The sequence below is a fragment of the Suncus etruscus genome, chromosome 2 (assembly GCF_024139225.1).
Source record: "Suncus etruscus isolate mSunEtr1 chromosome 2, mSunEtr1.pri.cur, whole genome shotgun sequence".
Classification (NCBI taxonomy): Eukaryota; Metazoa; Chordata; class Mammalia; order Eulipotyphla; family Soricidae; genus Suncus; species Suncus etruscus.
Genome location: NC_064849.1, coordinates 44841235 through 44860836, shown reverse-complemented (window position 1 = coordinate 44860836; position 19602 = coordinate 44841235). Strand labels below are relative to the sequence as shown.

Below are 19602 nucleotides of genomic sequence, written 5' to 3'. Positions count from 1 at the left end.
GACAAGGGGCCTGAGAGAGACCACAGCGGTAGGGCCTTGCATGTGGACGCCCTGGGAGGGACCTGGTTCGATTCCTGGCATTCCATGTGGTCCCCCAACCTGCAAGGGGAGATTTATGAGTGCAGAGCCAGGAGTAATGACTCCTGAGCTCCGCAAGGTTTGGCCCAACAACCAGTCAATAAAGTTTTAAAAAATAAAGAAAAGAAAGACTAGAAAGGAAAGAAAAATGTCTGCCACTGAGGCAGGAATGGGAGAGGGCAGCGGGGAACATTGGTGGCCTGCTATGTACACTGCAGAAGGATGTACATTGGATGACTGAAAATCATAAAAACTGAGTACCTGCATACCTTATGGTGATTCAATTAAATAACTTATTTCAAAAAGGGGGGGGGGGCGGCGAGGTGGCGCTAGAGGTAAGGTGTCTGCCTTGCAAGTGCTAGTCAAGGAAGGACCGCCGTTCGATCCCCCAGCGTCCCGCATGGTCCCCCCAAGCCAGGGGCAATTTCTGAGCGCTTAGCTAGGAGTAACCCCTGAGCATCAAACAGGTGTGGTCCAAAAAAAAAGAAAAAGAAAAAAAAAGAAGAAAGACACCAGTACTCTTGACTTCAGTTGCCTGCTACACTGGCCATCACAAGCTGTTATCTCTTAACTTGAACTGTATGAGGCATTCTCTCATGTAGTCATATTTATAAGCCAGGCCTCCATTTGTTTATTGCCAATGACCTGCTATGACTTTAAAGAAAAAAAGGACTTCAAGGCCCAAAATGGACGGGAAGTTGCATTGCATGTGGCTGAAGCTGTTTGATACCCACCTCTGCAAGGAGTGCTTCTGAGCAAAGCTGAGCTTTTAACCTGGAAGAGAATTTAGACAATTTCCTGTTATGTATCCTAAAAGTTTATACCTGCACCTGTCCCATACTTGTTTATCAGAACGCAAAATCAAAATTGAAACACAAGCCCTCCCTTCTCTTCCCTAGTCTCTCCCTGCCTGTCCTTTCCCCTCTCCCCCTCTTCTCCCTCACTCTCCTCTCCCTTCTTTCCCCCCTTCCCTCCTCTCCTGGCACTTGCTTCCTGCCCACAAAGCCTGAAAACAAAACAAAAAAGTAGAAACACAAACGAAAGGGCCAGAGAGCACAGCGGTATGTAGGGTGCTTGCCTTGAACGTGGCTTACCCAGAATGGACCTGGGTTCGATTCCTGGCATCCCATATGGTCCCCTGAGCCTGTCCAGCAGCAATTTCTGAGCGCAAAGGCAGAAGTGAATCCCTGAGCGCCGCCGGGTGTAACCCAAGAACCAAAAAATAAAAAAATATATAAAATTGTACACATTGGGCCGAAGTGATAGCACAGCGGTAGGGCATGTGCCTTGCATGCAGACGACCCCGGACTGATGGTGGTCAACATTCCATATGGTCCCCCAGCCTGCCACCAGTGATTTCTGAGCACAGAGCCAGGAGTAACCTAGTGCCACCAGATGTGATTCCCCCACCCCCCCAAAAAAGGAAACAAAAACGAAAACAGAGCCTGTATCTTTATCAAATTACAAATACATGAGGAAACTTTAAAAGAAAATGAAAGGGAACAGAGCGATAGCACAACAGGTAGGGTGTTTGACTTGTACGCGGCCAACTCGGGTTCAATCCCTGGCATTCCATATGGTTCCCAAGCCTGCCAGGAGTTATTTGTGAGAGCAGAACCAGGAGTGCCACAGCCAGGTGTGGGCCTAAATAAATAGATAATAAATAAATAAATAAATAAATATATAAAAGATGCCACGTAGGGCTGGAGCCATAGGGCACTTGCCTCGCCAATCCTGTAGGATTCCCCTGTGTCCACCAAGAGTGACCACTGAGTGCAGAGCCAGAAATAATCACTTAGCTGGGGCCGGAGAGAGAACATGGAGGTAAGGCGTTTGCCTTTCATGCAGAAGGTCATCGGTTCGAATCCCGGCACCCATATGGTCCCCCGAGCCTGCCAGGAGTGATTTCTGAGCATAGAGCCAGGAGTAACCCCTGAGTGCTGCCGGGTGTGACCCCCCCAAAAAAATAATAATAATCACTTAGCACCACAAGGCAAGTTTAATTTATTAGAAACAAATTTACAAGTTTGCTCAAAGTCAAATGGTTTATAGTGGAAAAATAGAAAATTGTAACAAAAATCAGGAAAAAAAAAAAGAAAAAAAAACTCCTACCTAAAACCATAATCTCACACTATGTATTAAATCAATTCTATTTTATAGTTAAGTGAAGACAAATACAAAAGATAAAACTAAAACTGTAGTCATATTTCAAAATAGAAGAGGATCTTTTAAACTTAAGAGCCAGTCATTCAAAAAATTAAACAGTTCAACTGTTTAAACATGTCTAAACATATTAGTGGAAAAGAAATCAATCAACGTGGTGGTGGTGCTGGAGAGATAGTCCAGGGATATAAGGGTTACGGTGCTTTTCTTTCATGAAGCCCACCAGGTTTGATCCCCAGCACTGCTTATGCCTTTGCCCCAGCACCACCAGGAGGAAGAGTAACTCAGAACAGAGACAGGACTCAAGGCTAACCGCCTTAACACCCAGGACTCCCACACAGCGTTTTTGCAAGGCAAGCAGATGACATAAAAAGGCATTGCACAGGGACCAGAGATAGGACAGCAGGACTTTCTCTGGAGTACCTGAATAACACAGGCGAACCTGGGTCTGATCTCCAGCATCCCATAAGGTCGGTTCCCTGAAAGACTCTAGGAGTGATCCCTGAGCACACAGCCTGGAGTGAGCACCGAGTCCTGCCAAGTAAGTTCCAACTCCAAAAACAGAAAAGGAGGGGGAGGGCATTTCCAAAAGAAGCAAGTGGCCAACAGAGCGAGAAAAATGACTCTGCTTTATTGTCATGGCAATGGAAACGATGACTCCAGTGAAACCCCAATCTCCGCTTCTGCTCAGGCTCAGCTGTGCAGTCTGGGCTCCCGCCGTGGGTTTCTAACATGCAATAATCAGGGCCAGTTCCACCAGTGTCAACCTCCCTCCACCAATGTTCCCAGAGTGCATCCTATACCACCATCTAAAAGGATGTATGTGCACAGCTATTCATTGTAGAACTCAGTACAGTAGTTAAGATTTAAAACCAAACTAGATGTCCAACAACAGACAAGTGGACCATGAAGCTGTGTTCATATATACAACGGAATACTATATACCTGTAAAGAATGGTGGAATCATGCAATCTGCTGCAACATAAACGGAACTGGAAGATATTATGTTAAGTGAATTAAGCCAGAAGGATACATACAGAATGATATCACTTATGTGTTATTTAGAATAGCATCACCAAGAAAAGCAGTGGTCCTGCTCTGGCATTGACTTACTCCAAAGAGTGCTCTCAACACTCAGACGACTCAGCAACAGTCTGCTTGCAGGGCAGATTGCTCCGCATCTAATGGTATGCCCCACATCAGCCTAACTTCGATGAAAGAAATGCAAAGAATCCGGAATTTTTAAATATAGGAACCTGATACCAGCAACAGCCAAAGTGTGAGAAAGTTTCACCGAGACCACGGAGAATGACTCGGGTTGGACAGGCTGGTATGCCTGGAGCCCAGAGTCGGTCTTATGCCAATAAACTTCTGGGGTGAGGCCTTCTTGTAATCGGGCCAAGGATTTCTTTTTCTTTTTCCTCATATTTTTCTGGGCCTATGCAAACAACGGCGATTGCCACTGTCACACCTTTACTATTGCATTTTTTTTAACACTTATCCTTTAAGAAAAAAAATATAACAGTTTACTGAACTTAAAAACAAATAACTGTAGTAGAATGCCTGATTCGAATACAGGCAGGGGATGGGAAGTAGGTGAAGGGGAGCATTGGGAGGGTGAGATGTTACACTGGTGAAGGGGGATGTTCTGTTTGTGACCATAACCCAACTATAATCATGTTTGTAATCATGGTGCTTAAATAAAAAAAAAAAAAAAGAAAGAAAAAAAAAGAAAAGCAGTGGTCTAAATGGAAGTTGTCTCACAAGCCTGAGGGCTGCACAGAGGTGCACAGAGCCGCAGGCAGACGCCGACGAGGGCAACACGGAGAGTCCAGACACCAACTGGGCAGCGGGTCCGACCACGGGAGCCTGCCAAGGGAATCAAACCTCCCTTTGGACCTGCGGCGCGCGTGCGCGAGATTGGGTTAGGGTTAGGGTTACTCATTCTGAGTAATTTTTAATATCCATGCTACCTGCAACATTTGTTTTTGGGATTTTTTGGTGGGCCCCCTTTGACTGTGCTGGCGGGACTCCAGGGACTCAAACTCCCGCTGAAGCATGCAGCTCTCAGGCCAGCACTTAGGTACCGCCAGAGCCCTACAGAGCCAGAGCACTCCTGTCCTCTGATCAAAATGTTTTCTTTGGGGGACCATTCAGTCCCACTGATTCTAGTGCTCTGTATGTGGGGTATTTCTGTCCCACACATCAACATTTTGAATTTGGGGAACATTTCAGTCCCTGGAGAAACCCCAAGTGTTACAAGAGGGGCTACTCCATCTCCTAAATCCCAGGACTATTTGGGGTCATCATTTCTACCCCTAACTTGACCATGTATCATTGAGGCACAGAGAGTCATCAAACTAACCTAACAATGGCACATGCCTGGATCATGTCTGTGTTTGTGGGGCACTGCAGCCTCAGGCTTTCCTGTGCCCATCATTGTTCCTCTGCTCACCCTTACTTTGTTTTCTCTCCTGGCAAATTTCTTCCATGCTGGCAAATGTGGCAGGAGTTTTGGGGGTGTCCCGGTTAATTTCCGAGACTAAAGGGTTTGTGTTTATTTTTAGTTTTGGGAGTACCTTGAAGTGAGGAATTACTCCTAACCCTGTACTTGGGATCACCCATGGCAATTTGAAGGGGATATAAGGGATACTGGGGATCAAACCTGGGTCTGCTGCATGCAGGAAAAGCCCCTTCACTATACTTTCTCTCTGGAACCTTTTTTAGTTTTCTCTTGAGACTGCCCCTGCACTGCTCCAGGGAAGGTTCTAGTGGTTCTTGGTAATTGGAATAGCAGTTCTGTGCAAGAATTCTGAGCTGCTGGGACCTGTGGTGCCAAGGATTGTCCAGGCCACTATGGTGGTGCTCGGATTCACCAGGGCTATGCCTGACAATGCTGAAGGACCTGGGGCTTCTAGGTTCCCTTATTCAGCGTAAGAAATATAGCCTTGACCTCATTCCTTTTGATGGGGACTCTTATCCATGGAGTGCAAGGACATCTTCAAAGTAAGTCTGGCCACTTCTCACCAATCATCCTGCTGGTGCTGAGGGATCATATTGTGCCGGTTATTGAACTTGATTCAGCAGCTCCATGTTAGGCCAAAGAGCACCTCACCAGCTGAGCTCAGGCTCAGACATGCCTCCTTTGGGTGTGGATGCTGCCCTCTGCTTTGTCCATTTGCTAAATGACTTGCTGGTCCTCATTGAATTGACTAAAGTGGCTTCGTCGAAAAGCAGTCTTTTGTCGTGTGTTTATTTCTGGGATTTTTCTTATGTTGATCCATATTTGCCCTGAGCCTGTGCCACACTGACTTGACCTTGGCTTTGTAGGAAGCTTTAAGGTGGCAGGTTGGATTCCTCCATCTGATGCCATTCCTTATGGCCTTGCTGCTTTCCAGTTTGGGATCTGAGGATTCTTCTGTCTTCATGGCCTACCTGTCCCCTGATTAGGTCTTAGCGAGTCCCAAACACTCAATCCTTGGAGTTTTATTTTTGAGATATAAAATCTCATTTTAGAGTTTGCGCTCAGGTCTTGGATCCCTTGGGACTGTGTGTCTCCTGCAGTGTGTGGCATGAGGGAGATGTCTGCTTTTCCCAAATTCTTGAGCCAGCACCGTTTTTCCTATTATTTTCAGCACACATTTTTTTTTTTTTGGTTTTTGGGTCACACCTGGCAGCGCTCAGGGGTTACTCCTGGCTCCAGGTTACTCCAGTGGGCACCTGCAGGAGACGGATTTCCTGGTGCCCATGCCCACCCTGGCCTTCCCCCACAGCAGTGCTACCTGGACAGTGATCAAATAGCTTTTAACATGCCGCCAAGGGTCTGTTGTCCTGGTAGGACCAGCCTTGTGAACTTCGGGAAAGATCTTTGGGTGCCAATGAACCTTCCTTCATTCTTTTTTCTTTTTAACTTTATTTATTGAATGATTGGTTTCTGGGCCACACCCAGCGGTGCTCAGGGGTTACTCCTGGCTCTGCACTCAGAAATCACTCCTGGCAAGCTCAGGAGACCATATATGGGATGCCAGGAATCGAATCAGGGTCACTCCTAGGATGCCGGTGCTAGTCAAATACCCTACCTCTGTGCAATTGCTCCAGACCCCCTGCTTTTACCTACTTGACCCACACACCTGCCCCAGCAGGGACCACATGGGACACAATAGCTGGACATCCCCCTAGTGGGGCAGAGTTTCATGGGGGGAAACCGGTAGGCAAGAACATAATTGACAGTGTGTTACTGTCCTTCACCACTGAGTGGGAGGGGGAGGTTTCTTATGGTGACATGGTGAAGCCTAAGGCAAGAGTACATAAATATGTCCATTTACACTTTCCTGAGCACTTCCACCATCTCCTGCACTGCCTGTGGATGAAGTTGCTCCCGCTGAAGCCATTTATTTCTACCATGATGTCTTTCCAAGGCAGGACTTATACCCCTGGGGATGAGTGTCTTTGGGGGTGCCCTAACCTCATTCTCTTCTTCCCTGGCAAGTGGGTGGCAAGAATTCTGGTGTGTTGCCCTTCCTGGGGAAAACGGACTTAACCAAGGGTGTATATTATGGCGTGGAACTGGACCAACCACTGGGATTTAACAATGTCTCCTTGGACAGAAAGAGGTGTGCTGATGTCAGGCCTCTTGTCCTTCTACAGGACCCCCATCATTGCAGCTGCAGATAGCCACTGCAGAGATGAGTGGTGTTAAAGTTGCATTGGTGCCCTGCATTCATGTTTTGTTTGGGCAATTCTGGCAGTGCTTGGACACCCTGTAGTGGTGCAGTGGAATCTGGGGTTCCCACCAGCAAAGCTCTCCTTCTAGCCTTACTTTCCCTCCCTCCCTTCCTCCCTCCCTCCCTTCCTCCCTCCCTCCCTCCCTCCTTCCCTTTGTTCCTTCCTTCCTTTTCTCTTCATGGCATCTTTATTTCCTTCCCTTCCCTTTTTATTCCATCCTATCTCCTTCCTTCCTTTCTTCCTATTTGGCTTTGATTCTATTAAAAGATAGTTTTTATTAAAAGAACCTTATTTACTAAAATGTGAGATGACAAAAAGAGAGTAATACATATTCAAGAGATCACATGGGACTCTCAGAATGGAAAAGAAACAGAAAAAGGTTTACAAGAAAACAGGTAGTTAAAAAAAAAAAGACAATTTAACATCTACTGACAGGAACAGTAAATCAGTGCTAGTACTAAGGTTCCCTTAAGTCCTCCCCGGCAACTCCCAGAGTCTGTCCAGCTCTGCCCAGACACTGGTTCTTTGGTTTCTCTTCTGTCTGCTGGGCCTCCTGATTTCTCTATGAAGGCCAAGGTGCTGAATTTTAATTATGGATAAGATGTAGAATAGGGTAAGCTTAATCATCTCTCTGAGGGAAGGACACTCCCTCTGGGTCCCAGAGTACATGGTTGGTAAGGTCAGGATGGTGGGTAGAGGAGATCCTTGACTGAAGGCAGAGAAAGTTGGGAGTTGAGATACTTGCAGGAGGAAAATGAAAATAAAGGATGGTGTGTCCCAGAGGCCACACAGAGGTGTGTCAGGCTCACCACAGCATCTTTGGTGTCTGGTATCTAGACAATTCAGCTTCCCTCATTATCTCTCCACCTTTCTGATTCCACTTGCTCATCCACTACAGTCTCATTTGCTGTTGAGAACCTCAGGGTTCTGACAAGTAAGAGAGTTGGAGCCATCTTCCTTTGAGTTTCACTTCTTAACACCTCCTAGATCCAAAAGTGACTTCTTTCCCTGGAGACTCTGCACTCACTTTTCTCAGGAAGCATCATGATTTTAACCTGGACTGGAATATCTGGTTCTCCTCCTTGGGCATTCTCAGGAGTTCTGTGGCTTCTGTCACTCCTGGGTCTTCCTCTGCCCTTTTTATATTTTCTCTATATCTTCCTTGTACTGAAGCCCCTACTACAGTCAGTCAAGAGCTGCTTTTGCAACTACAGTTCTGTTACAAGATGCTCCTTCTCAGAGCCTAGCTACAGGGAGGTGACCAAGGAGCACTGCCAGTAGAGTAAGTTCTGGTGTGTGTGCCTGATATTGGTCCTCCTGTCATGTGGCTCATCTCTTCAGAACTTCCACCTATGGCCTTGATACTTCGAGTAAGGGCAAGCAACAGAGGCCTCCAGATTCCAACCTGAAGATGAGGGGTCATCTTTCCAGGCACAGAAAAGGCAGTACCTGGGGTCATCTGTCCCCTCCAGAGGGCTCCATATGTTCTTGCCTCAAGTCTCTGCCCCAAACTCCAACTCTTTCTAGGCTTAGGAATGAGGACTAGCCCTACACACACTCTTTATTGTTACCTCACACCTTCATTATGACTTTTTGACCCTCTCACCACAGAGACTCTGACCTCACAGGTCCCCTTCCCCAGGGCAGAATTTACCTCTGTTCAGTCTCTGGGCTTGGCTTCTGAGCTCCTAAGCACCACCAGAGGTCACTGGTGAGCACCACTAGCTCAACTACCTGCTCCAAATAAAACAAAATCATAAACCAGGAGTCCTCAAACTTTTTAAACAGGGGGCCAGTTCACTGTCCTTCAGACTGTTGGAGGGCCAGTTTATAGTAAAAACAAAAATTATGAACAAATTTCTATGCACACTGCATATATCTTATTTAGAAGTGAAGAAACAAAATGGGAATAAATACAACATGTGGCCCTCGGGTCGTAGTTTATGTTCTAATTAATTTACCCACCAGACCGTTTTTGTCTAAATGGATTATATGTATTTTTTTGGGTTATTGGCCATGGTGCATAAGGCACTGGGCATTATATCTTAGTTGAATAATTTCCTCTACATATTAAACATCATTTTTGTTTTGTTTTGTTTTTTTGGGAGGGCCACACCCAGTGACACTCAGGAGTTACTCCTAGTTATGCTCTCAGAAATAGCTCCTGGCTTAAGGGACCATATGGGGCACTAGGGGATCAAATCGCGACACCCTACTGCTTGCGCCACCACTCGGCCCCATATTAAACATCTTTCATTTTTTTTCAATTACTTCTGGCACATATAACAGTGAGTCCCTTGCCCTGTCCTGCCACCTGCAGATGCCTGTCCTTAGGGAGATCAGGATGTCAGGATCGATCCTTACTTTTTCTTACCTTGTTTGTGCCCATGGGGAGATGTGCTTCTTCTTGCTGTTGCTCCTTCTGCAAGTGCCCCCAATTCTGAGATTGACGTATTGTTCTACACAGAGTAGGTGAAAGGCTCAGATGCTAGGGACCCCACTGTGGTGTACCCTAAGACCCACCCATTTCTGGGAGGGGTCTTAACCGGATAATAGGTGTGACCCTACCTGCAAGACCTCCCATTCCTGGGAGGGGTCGGGAAAAAGTTAGATAAGCCTGGAACGAAAGGGATTCGGCCCCTTTTTGCCCTTTTGCCGTTTCTCTCTTGGCCCGGCTTGGCTTCCTGGCTTTTGGATCTTTGGGCCGCATGGAGCCCAAAGGGAAGATGGCTAACAGGAGATAAGATGCAGGGCTAGCAAAATATAGCTGAATGCTTAAAAGGTTGACATAGGCCACACACCTGTGGTGGCTAGGGCATAAATAAAGATGATTCTTCCTGAAGCCTGCGTGTGAGTCTTGATTACGCCGACTACCTGGGCCTGGAACTTGCCAGCTGGATGGGGGATGAAGCCACGTGGCTGGGGCCTAAGCACAAAGGCCTCCATCCACCGCCATCCAGCCCCATCGTTAATTAATTAATGCTACACCCCACCAAATCTGTCAGCATGGTTCTGCCTTCTTATTCCCTGAACATCTCAATCTCACTGGAGCCGTGGACACACCTATGCTCTAATTTGTCCAAAGGATCTTTGAGCTTTACCTTTGATTTTTGGATTTTTATGTGTTTGTTTTTGGGTCACACCCAACTGTGTTCAGGAGTTACTTCTGGCTCTGCACTCAAGAATCACTCCTGGAGGTGCTCAGGAAATCCTATGAGTTGCCAGGGATCAAACCCTAGTCAGTAGCATTCAAGACAAGAGCCATAACTGCTGTTACTGCTTTTCATTTTTATTATTAGCACCAAGATTGTCTGCAGCCAGAAAAGCATCTCCTGGGGTTCTGAAGGCCAAACTTGTTCAAATATAAACACCTACTCATTTAAAATTGCTCCATGGAACCTGGCAGGCCCAGCTATATTTTGGGGAACCGTCCGACTCCCACTGTTAGGGTCTGTTTTCTTTTTCTTTTTTCTTTTCTTTTTTTTTTTTTAAATATGAAACGCTTCACGAATTCGAGTGTCATCCTTGCGCAGGGGCCATGCTAATCTTCTCTGTATCGTTCCAATTTTTTAGTATATGTGCTGCCGAAGCGAGCACAGGGTCTGTTTTCTATTCTATACAGGAACTGTCCCGTTCTATTCATACACAAGTTCTTTTTTTCTGGTTAGGCTGTTCACACTGATCCACCTGCTCCATTCCGGCCTTTGCTAAGGCTCTTTGGGAACTCCAGCTGTCTCCCTTTCTCTCGACCTCCCTGAGGCTCGCCCTTCAGGACCTTTAACTTAGTTCAGTTGCACAGATGGACACCAAATATTGGCCCCAGAATACAAACAAATTAAAGTGAGAGGGACCACTTGGAGGAAGGGCATAGTCAGGTGACTTTTCCCTCCAAACACAACTCTGGTGACTCACCGCAAGCGTAAGAGTGGGCGAGTCCAAAAAATGGTGGGAACCTGTGGAGCTCCATATCCTCCTCACCTCCTGCTCCAGCCTTCCCCATGTAAGAAGTAGAACACGGTTTCCCAGTGAAACGGTTCACTTTCATAGAGGGGTTACAGCTGAACCATTAGTCCGAAAGATCCAAATCTTATCAGATTGTGGCTAGTAATATTCGAGAAGGAACCAGGAGCCTTGATTTCCTGAGGTTCACCACCAAGCTTGTGGCCAGGAGAAACTTGTTCCCTAATCTCCTAACTCTTTCTTTGAAGCCAAACTTTTCTGAAAATATGAGACCCTCGTGTTTGACCCTGAGAACGTGTGCCTCATAGCTGACCACACAGAGCCCTGGCACTCTGATAAGCAGGACTAGGATTTGTGGCAGTATGGTTGCCTCCCTCCACAGTCCTTAGCACTCCCAAATCACCTTCTGGGCCATATCAGCTATTACTCACTTTGCTTGCCAAGTTTTCAGTTGTTACATTTGTTTTGTTTTTGCTCTTGTTATTGTTTTTGGCACACATGGTGGTTCTCAGGAGTAAATCCTGTCTGTGCTCTAAAAAAATTATTCCTGGGCAGCACATGGAACCATGTGGATCTGGGATTAAATTTGGGTTGACCATTTGCAATGAAAACACCCTACCCATTGTGCTATTATTGCTCTGGCCCAAACATTTCTGTTTTTATTTTCTCATTTCTGCTCTTTAGTTTTCCTGAAATTTATTACCAGTAATTTCCACTGCTTTTATGAGCTCCATAAACATCCTAAGCATTTCTATTCTGATCTCCATTTCAGAAGGTGGTATAGGGATTAGGAAAGTTTGGTCTGCAGGATTGCCCTCTACTCCAACCTGGAGTTTGCGTTTTTTTTGCTGTCTTATCGTGGTTCATTTTGTAGTCTCAAGGTTCTTGCTTCCTATGTCACTGCCTGGGTGGTCTTATGGGAGATTATGTGGGTGAGAGGTTCTCTTGCCTTTTCTCTGGCATGGCCTCATCTGGGTGTGTGGGCAGGTTCCTTCTCTCCATCACCCAGCAGCCAGAGAACATTGGACAGGTCCCTGCATGATTAGGACTAAACCCCTGGGCATAATTTTTGGTTTCTTGCAGAATAGTTTCCAATAGAACCTCTACAAAGTATTATTTTTCTGAATTATATGAATAAAATATAAATGTCAGCAACAAACTATCTCAGTAAAAATGTTCTTATTCTAATTTTTTTGGTTGTTGGTTTGAGTACCACACCTGGCGGTGCTCAGGCTTACTTCTGAATCTACATAGTGGTTTACTTCTGGTGGGGTTTGGAGGATAATATGGTGTCTTGGGAATCAAATCTAAGTAGGCTGCCTTTTGTTTCAGGCCACATTCAGCAGTATTTAGGACTTAACTCCTGCTCTATGCTTAGGGGTCACTCCTGTCAGGGCTTGGAGGACCATAAATGGTGCTGAGAGATTGAACTCAGGTCAACTATATCCAAGCCAGCAAGTGCCCTATCTCTCCTGCTCTGTTTTGTTTGTGATTTGCTTTCCAGGAGTGTTTCCTGTGAATTTCTTCCTTTCATCTTCCTTCCTTTTCTCCTTCCCTTCCCCCTTCCTCCCTTCCATTTTTCTTTCCTTTCTACAAAGCAAGATAGTTTTCATTAAAAGAAACTTATGGACTAAGATGTAAACAGAGAGAGACTGTGGAATCCATATTCAAGAGAGAAAATGAGCTTCTCCAGAGTGGTTAAAGGAAGAGGGAAATATGTGTTCAATGAAAATCAAACTGTTGAATTTCTAACTGCCTGTAACAGTAAATAACTGTCAGTACTAAGGCTCCCTTAACTCCTCCAACATGCCAACAGCTCTAGAATCTTAGAAGCTGCTGGAGGAACCTGCCAGCTTTTCTCAACCCTCGGCTGGTAACTACCACCTCAGTACCAATTACAGCATGTACATGCTTATCTGCAACAGCCTCTAGGACACTGTCTAGGTGCATTGGCAGGTAGTACCCAGGCTGTTGGTATCCTCTTTAGGATGCCTCTGCCTCTCACTCAGGGACTTGAGGTATCATGAGAAGCTGAAGATGCGGGAGGAGGAGTGAACTTGCCAGAAGCCAGAACTGACCAGAGGCAGCTCTGAATAGATGGTATGGATGGGTGCTTGAGGTTTTGTTTTGTTTTTCTTTTTTTTCCACTTGCTCCCTCACCCACTAAGCACACCATGCCCTCTAGTGCTCATCTTCCTTAGTCACCCACATCTGCCCATACAGCAGTTAGACTCACCACGTAGGATCTTCCTGTAACTTATTTCAGGTCTGAGCTTCCATCCACCATCTCTGCCTGTGGCCTAAATGAAGGGGACATGAAGGCGGGAGAGGCTGAGGGCAGGAGCAGTGATGGAAAATTTGGTGGAGCAAAAGGAAAGCTGATGGTGCCTAGGCTCCTGAGCAGGGACCATGGATTTAGGTTTTAAACTTCAGTGAAGCAAGAGAGTTCAGTCAGCCAGGGTGAAAGCTCTCTTCCTAACCCCCCAAAGGTGACTTCTCTCTCCTGGGGATCTAACACTCAACTCTTCAATGATTTAGTATTGCGTTTGGTTAGGCCTCAACCTGCTGGCTCTCCTGCTTGATGGAGAAGTGAGGAGCTGGACGCAGGCTTTCCTTCCCAGGAGCCAGTGGACTCTCATTCCTTGTGTGTCCCTCAGATCTCATGGGAGGTTCTCCATCCCTGCCCTTGTTCTGAGGTCAAGTTTGTTCTGATGTGGGAGCCTGAGAGATAGTATGGAGGTAAGGATTTGCCTTGCATGCAGAAGGTTGGTGGTTCGAATCCTGGAATCCCATATGGTCCCCTGAGCTTGCCAGGAGCGATTTCTGAGCATAGAGAGCCAGGAGTAACCCTTGAACACTGCTGGTGTGATCCAAAAACAAACAAACAAAAAAGTTTGTTCTGATGCAAGAGTTTTCTCCTTTGAAACAGGCACAAGAGCTGCCTCTTCAGCAACACCTGCTGGTCTAGCTGTTTCTTTTGTGAGACCAGCTTCAGCTAAGTGACCTGATATTTATGGAAGGTGCCCATGTTCTTTTCTGGTTGCTTTAGAGACTGTGTAGCATTTTTCTTTACTTGCACATTTTGGCAGGAAGCTGGGAATGAGCACAGGTGGCAGGGGGCAGAAGGATCAGAACCAGGAGATGCCAGGATCAAGCACTCACCCTGGGGCATAAAGTAGGCAAATCCAGGGGTCATCTGTCCCCTTCACAGGCCATGGATATTCTTGTTTCCAGGCCCAATGCAATGGCACTTTATCCTGCTACCTTCCCTGTAGTCTTCTACCTCCTAGGAATCTCCCTCCTGACATCAAGGCTAAAACAGACAGTGAAATTGGGTGAACAGAGAGCGAAAGGTCAAAGGACCCAGGGTGAGCTGAGAAATGGTCCTTCCCTTTGGATATCCCTCCAATCCCTTCACAAGGTTGGGGTTTCAAGGAGGGTGAAGTGGCAGCTGGCTTCACTCCCACTGAGCAGAACTCAACTCTGTTCATTTGTGGGCTGGTCTGGCCACAGAGCTCATCAGCATCATCAATGATCACTTTTGAGCTCTAGCTGATTGACTCACACAGCTGCTCCCCCAAATTAAACAAACCCAGGGCATAGTTAACCTGCTCTTAGGCTACTTGAAATCTGTTGACAAATCTCTTGTTGGAGGTAGACAGGAAATTCATGTGTTCAACGACATGGTCTTTTTGGATCTACAACTGCTTCAGCCATGTCTTTAGCTACCAGAAAGCTCTCATCATTGGCATGTGGCAAATGAAGCCAATCCCTGCCCCCTGCCTCTTGCACTTGTTTGGTCTTTTTCATTTTGTTTTGGGGGTCACGCCCAATGGTGCATTTCTAATGGTTTCTAATGGTTCAGCTCTCAGAAAATAGTCCTGGCAGGCTCAGGGGACTATATGGGATGCTGGGGATTGAACCCAAGTCGGCTGCATGCACCATCTACTTGCCTAGCTGCTCCTTCTCAGAGTCTACCTGCAGGGAGATGGCTGGAGATTCTGCAAGGTGATTAAATATTGGAGCACGTTGCTCAGTTATTTGTCCTCACATCAAGTAACTGAGCACTTTTCTTCAAAACTTTCACCTGTGGGTATAGACTGGGAGTCAGCACAGGTCACAAGGGCATCAGGATCTCAGCCCAGAGATTCATGTGTTCTAGTGCAGACTCCCAGGCACAATATAAGCAGCATCTGAGGCCATCTGTCCCCTACCAATCACCTGAATTGAGGCCCTTGACATCTTCTTAGTAGCCTCCCACATCCTAGGGACTTCCTCTCTCTCACTTTAAGGCTCCAATGCTAATGGCTGTAGGGTTAATAGTGCTGAGAACTGGCAGCCACAAACACTCTTTCTTGCTACCTTGGACTGTGAACACGAATGCTGGTTCAGTGTTCAAAGCAGCCTCGAAGTTCCTGGGAACTATCAGAGGTCACTGGTGGGCATTGCTAGGTGAGTGTCTCAAATATCTTCACCACAAATAAAACAAAAATCATGTTCTAGGGGCCGGGCAGTGGCGCTAAAGGTAAGGTGCCTGCCTTGCCTGTGCTAGCCTTGGACGGACCGCGGTTTGATCCCCTGGTGTCCCATATGGTCCCCCAAGCCAGGAGCAACTTCTGAGCACATAGCCAGGAGTAACCCCTGAGCGTTACTGGGTGTGGCCCAAAAACCAAAAAAAAAAAAAATCATGTTCTAATTCTTTCATACAAGCACAGAAGTGGACACTTAAAGGTTATGGTAGAAGACCCTTTGTTCCCACATCACCCCATATATTTGGACAGAGTATAAGCATTATATGGTGAGAAAAGGCCACAGATTCTATGCTGTCTGGCTCTAGGATTCCATTAAAAGTCATGTTGGACATGAGACGTGTACATTCATATGTTCATTGTTCTCTGGATATTACTGCTTCAGCAGTCTCTTGAGTAGCTAGAAAACTTTGTCATACATGGGGAACTTTCATCGATCCCTTCTTCTCTGCCTCTCCCTAGCTCAAGTCTATTTTCTTTTTTGGTTTTAAGGCCACACCCGGTGATGCTCAGGGGTTACTCCTGGCTATGCACTCAGAAATTGCTCCTGGCTTGGGGAACCATATGGGAAGCCAGAGGATCGAAGGCAAGGCAGACACCCTACCTCTTATGCCACTGCCCTGGACCCCAGGTCTTTACTTCTATTTCCTTTGAATATGTCTCTTGCTTCACCTGGGTGATCTTGGGTCATTCTAGAAAGTCCTGTACACTAATCCCTTCTAAGGAAGCATCAGGAGGCATGGGAAAAGAGAGAATTTGGATAAGATGAATGTCATTTTGAATTAATGTTCTCTAACATATTGGCAAAAAAAATACAAATTGAACCCAGACATGGTTCTCTTAGTATTGAGCCCAGCATTGTCTCATCCTTGAGGTCCAGGTTTTCTCCAGGAAGAAGGTTTTTCCGTTGTTCCCAAGACTTGCAATCTCCTGCTCCTCCTACATCTGAGAGTCTGTCCTGCTCTGCCTGACATTGGTTCTTTGTTTTTTTCTTCTGCCTACTGGGTCTCCTGTTATCTGTCTGCCTTGAGACAAGGTTTTCCATATCTGGGTTGGATGTATAAGGGACAGAGTTTGTAAGGGTGTCCAGGGAAGAATACTCTCCTCAAGCCCCTAACTGGCTACCTTGGCTTCCAAACTTTATGTGGGTGAATGTGGGTCCATGACTTCCCAGAATGAACTTTTGGGTTCAGAAAATCTCAGAAAGAATAACAATACTAAGGAGAGTATGTCCAAAGGGAGTCCAGAGGGGTGTTTCTGGCTTATAATAGTCTCTTTGGTGGCCAAGTTGCATGGCAAACTCCAATTCCATGATTTTGATTCCATCTATTACATCACTTCTGCCTTTGCTACCACTTCCAACTCCTCCTATCCTTTCACTTCTCTTGCTGTGGGAGAGCTCCTAATCCGGACAACCAAGACAGGTGGACTGACCAGATTGGGCCTCTGGTCCAAACACTCATGTTTCCTGGACTCAATACTGCATTCAGATAGGCCTCAAACTGCTATTTGCCTATTGATGACATTTAGGAGTTCCTAAAAGTGAGGGAAGAAAGTAAAGCAGTAGGGATGGAGCTGATGTCACAATAGTTCCCAGTAGCTTGCTGTCCCTCTCTCCCCAGGTGTTTCTTAAGTCCTTTTGTATTTTCTAAATCTACCTTGTTCTGAGATTGTACCTGCTACTAAAGCTACTTAAGCTGGTTATGCAGCAGCACCTGCTGGTACATCTGCTCCATTTTATAGATGACCTGCTGGAACATGATGGTTTCTGAAATGTGGCCATGTTTGTTTGGCTGCAGTTGGTTGAGATGCTGGATCTTTGGCTATAGAGACTGTCCCAGTTTTTGCAGCTCCCACTGTGAGACATCATTGTGAATGATAACAGGTTACAAAGGCATCCAGATCAGAACCAGGAAATGAGGGGTGGTCAAGCACCAACTCAGACATAAGGCAGGCACCACCTGTTCTTGGTCTTAGGGTCTAAGAGATAGGGCTTCCAAGTATCTGGCCCTTGTCTCCTTCCCTATAGCCTCCAACCTACAAAGAACATTCCCTCTTTACCTTTAAGTCCCTGAAGAACAGTGCTCTGGGGTAAACAGAGGGAGAAGTGAAGCTCAGGTTTCAGCCCAGATCCTAGAGGTGTCCCTCCCCAAACACACACAATTTCCTGCCACTTCAGGTCTTGACCATAACCTCAGGGTCTTCAATGTCACAGAGACTTTGACATCACAGCTACACTTTTCTTGGCAGACCTTGACTTTCTGCAGCTTCTGAACTAGGCCACTGAATTACTGAAAATCAACAGCTGTCATTCTTGAGCATTCCTGGGTGTGTGGCCCAAATTTCTGCTGCAAAATCTAATTTATAAAAAAAAAATCTAATTAATCTACCTACCAAACCTCTCCTGTCAAAAAGACTCGATGTACCTTTTTTGTTATTGGATAAAGTAGGCATTATGCCATGGTTGAATAACTCATATCAACCAGCACTAGATAAGTTTATATTTTCTTCAAATGCACCTGGCTGGAACAAACCTTGTGTTCCTGTCCTGGACTGCCCACCTGCCTATGCCTACACTGATGAATGGTCAGAACTCACCTTCAGCTTTTCCTTATTCTGTGCTGATGTGGAAGCTATGCCTCCTTCTCTTGCTGTAGTACTACCATCTAATTCTGAGAAGGGGTGACATATTGTCCTCCAGAGAGAAGGTGCATGGAAATACCTCATCATTCCCTGACTGTCCCCTCACCAATCTGCAATGTGGAGGACACATCTATGTTCTAATATGTCAAGGTGATTTTCCAGTTCCACTTTTACTTTTATCATTTGAACCAAATTGTCTGCAGCCAGGACTACAGCTCCAGGGTCTGAGTTCAGGGTCTGTATTTCGGGTCTGAGTTCCAGGCTTAAAATTCAAAAATCGATTTTCAGATTTGGAGGTCCAGGTTCTTGCTCCAGTGTGTGTGCTTCAGGGTCTGAGGCCCACTGTCAGAACTCCAGGGTCTATATTTCAGACCTGTGCTTCGTGTTTCCTATGTGCTGCCTGGATATTTGCAGTCTTAGGGATATCCTCCCCTCTCCTGGATGCACAGAACTGATTTCTGAGATCTGAGGAGTTTGAATAGGAGCTTTTGGAGACAGGAGGGATGCTCAGTGAGAAAACAAGCAGGAAAAATCCAAAGATTAGAGAGGGCAGCTCCAGCTCTGCTCATTGGATTGCTGCTGCATGAACCTGCTCTTTGGTGAGGTTTTGCTCACACAATCCTGGGCCACTTCTCTCACTGGGGAAGCAGAGTTGTATCCTGTGCTGATCCTTTTGTGACATCATCATATGGGAATGATTCAGGCATGGGTGTGACCTCTGTAAACTCACAGTCCCATGGTTATGTTAAAGAGCATTCAGGAAGGTTTCAGTTTATGGGACTGAGAGACACCAAGGTAAGTCAAATCCTCTGTGAACATGAGTAGCTAGCATTTAATATGTGGCCTCTAGGAGGAACAATTGACATCGGAACCACAAGCAGTGTGACATAGAGTGGTATGGAAACCTGAAGGCAGGGTACCCTTAGCTGCATCCTCAGAAGTCTCCCTGAAAAGGATGGGCCCATTGACACCAAAGAGAAGACAGAGATAGGAGGCAGAGCCCAATGAAGGTTGGTAGGTGCAGCTCCTAGGTGCTTTTGCCAGGTCCCTAGAAACCTATGTTCTCAGCAGATTTCAGGGCACAATATATATTATATATCATATTACATATTATAATATATTACATATTGTTATATATAATATATTATACAGATATAAGATTCATGTTCCTTTATTCTGGTATGTCAATTGGGGTGAGACATCTAGAAGAACTAGGAAATCAAAAGTTTTTTTTGTTTTTGTTTTTTTGTTTTTGGGTCACACCTGGCAGCACTCAGGCTGGCTCTATGCTCAGAAATCACCCCTGGCAGGCACAGGGGACCATATGTGATGCCGGGATTCAAACCACCATCCTTTTGCGTGAAAGGCAAACACCTTACCTCCATGCTATCTCTTCTCTCCGGCCCCGGAAATCAAAATTTTACCTTGACATACTGTCTTACCCCCACAATGCTTCTCCCAGGCTCAGAGTGACTGAATCATGCCTCTCTGCAGATAAACAAGA

General features: G+C 46.0%; 1 non-coding gene across 1 annotated transcript; it reads right to left on the bottom strand.

Annotated features, from left to right (window-relative positions):
• Window positions 1-10454: 10454 nt before the first annotated feature.
• LOC126003186 (U6 spliceosomal RNA) lies at window positions 10455-10563 on the bottom strand. The gene has a single exon (XR_007493721.1). It is a non-coding gene; the product is annotated as a U6 spliceosomal RNA (small nuclear RNA).
• Window positions 10564-19602: the final 9039 nt, after the last annotated feature.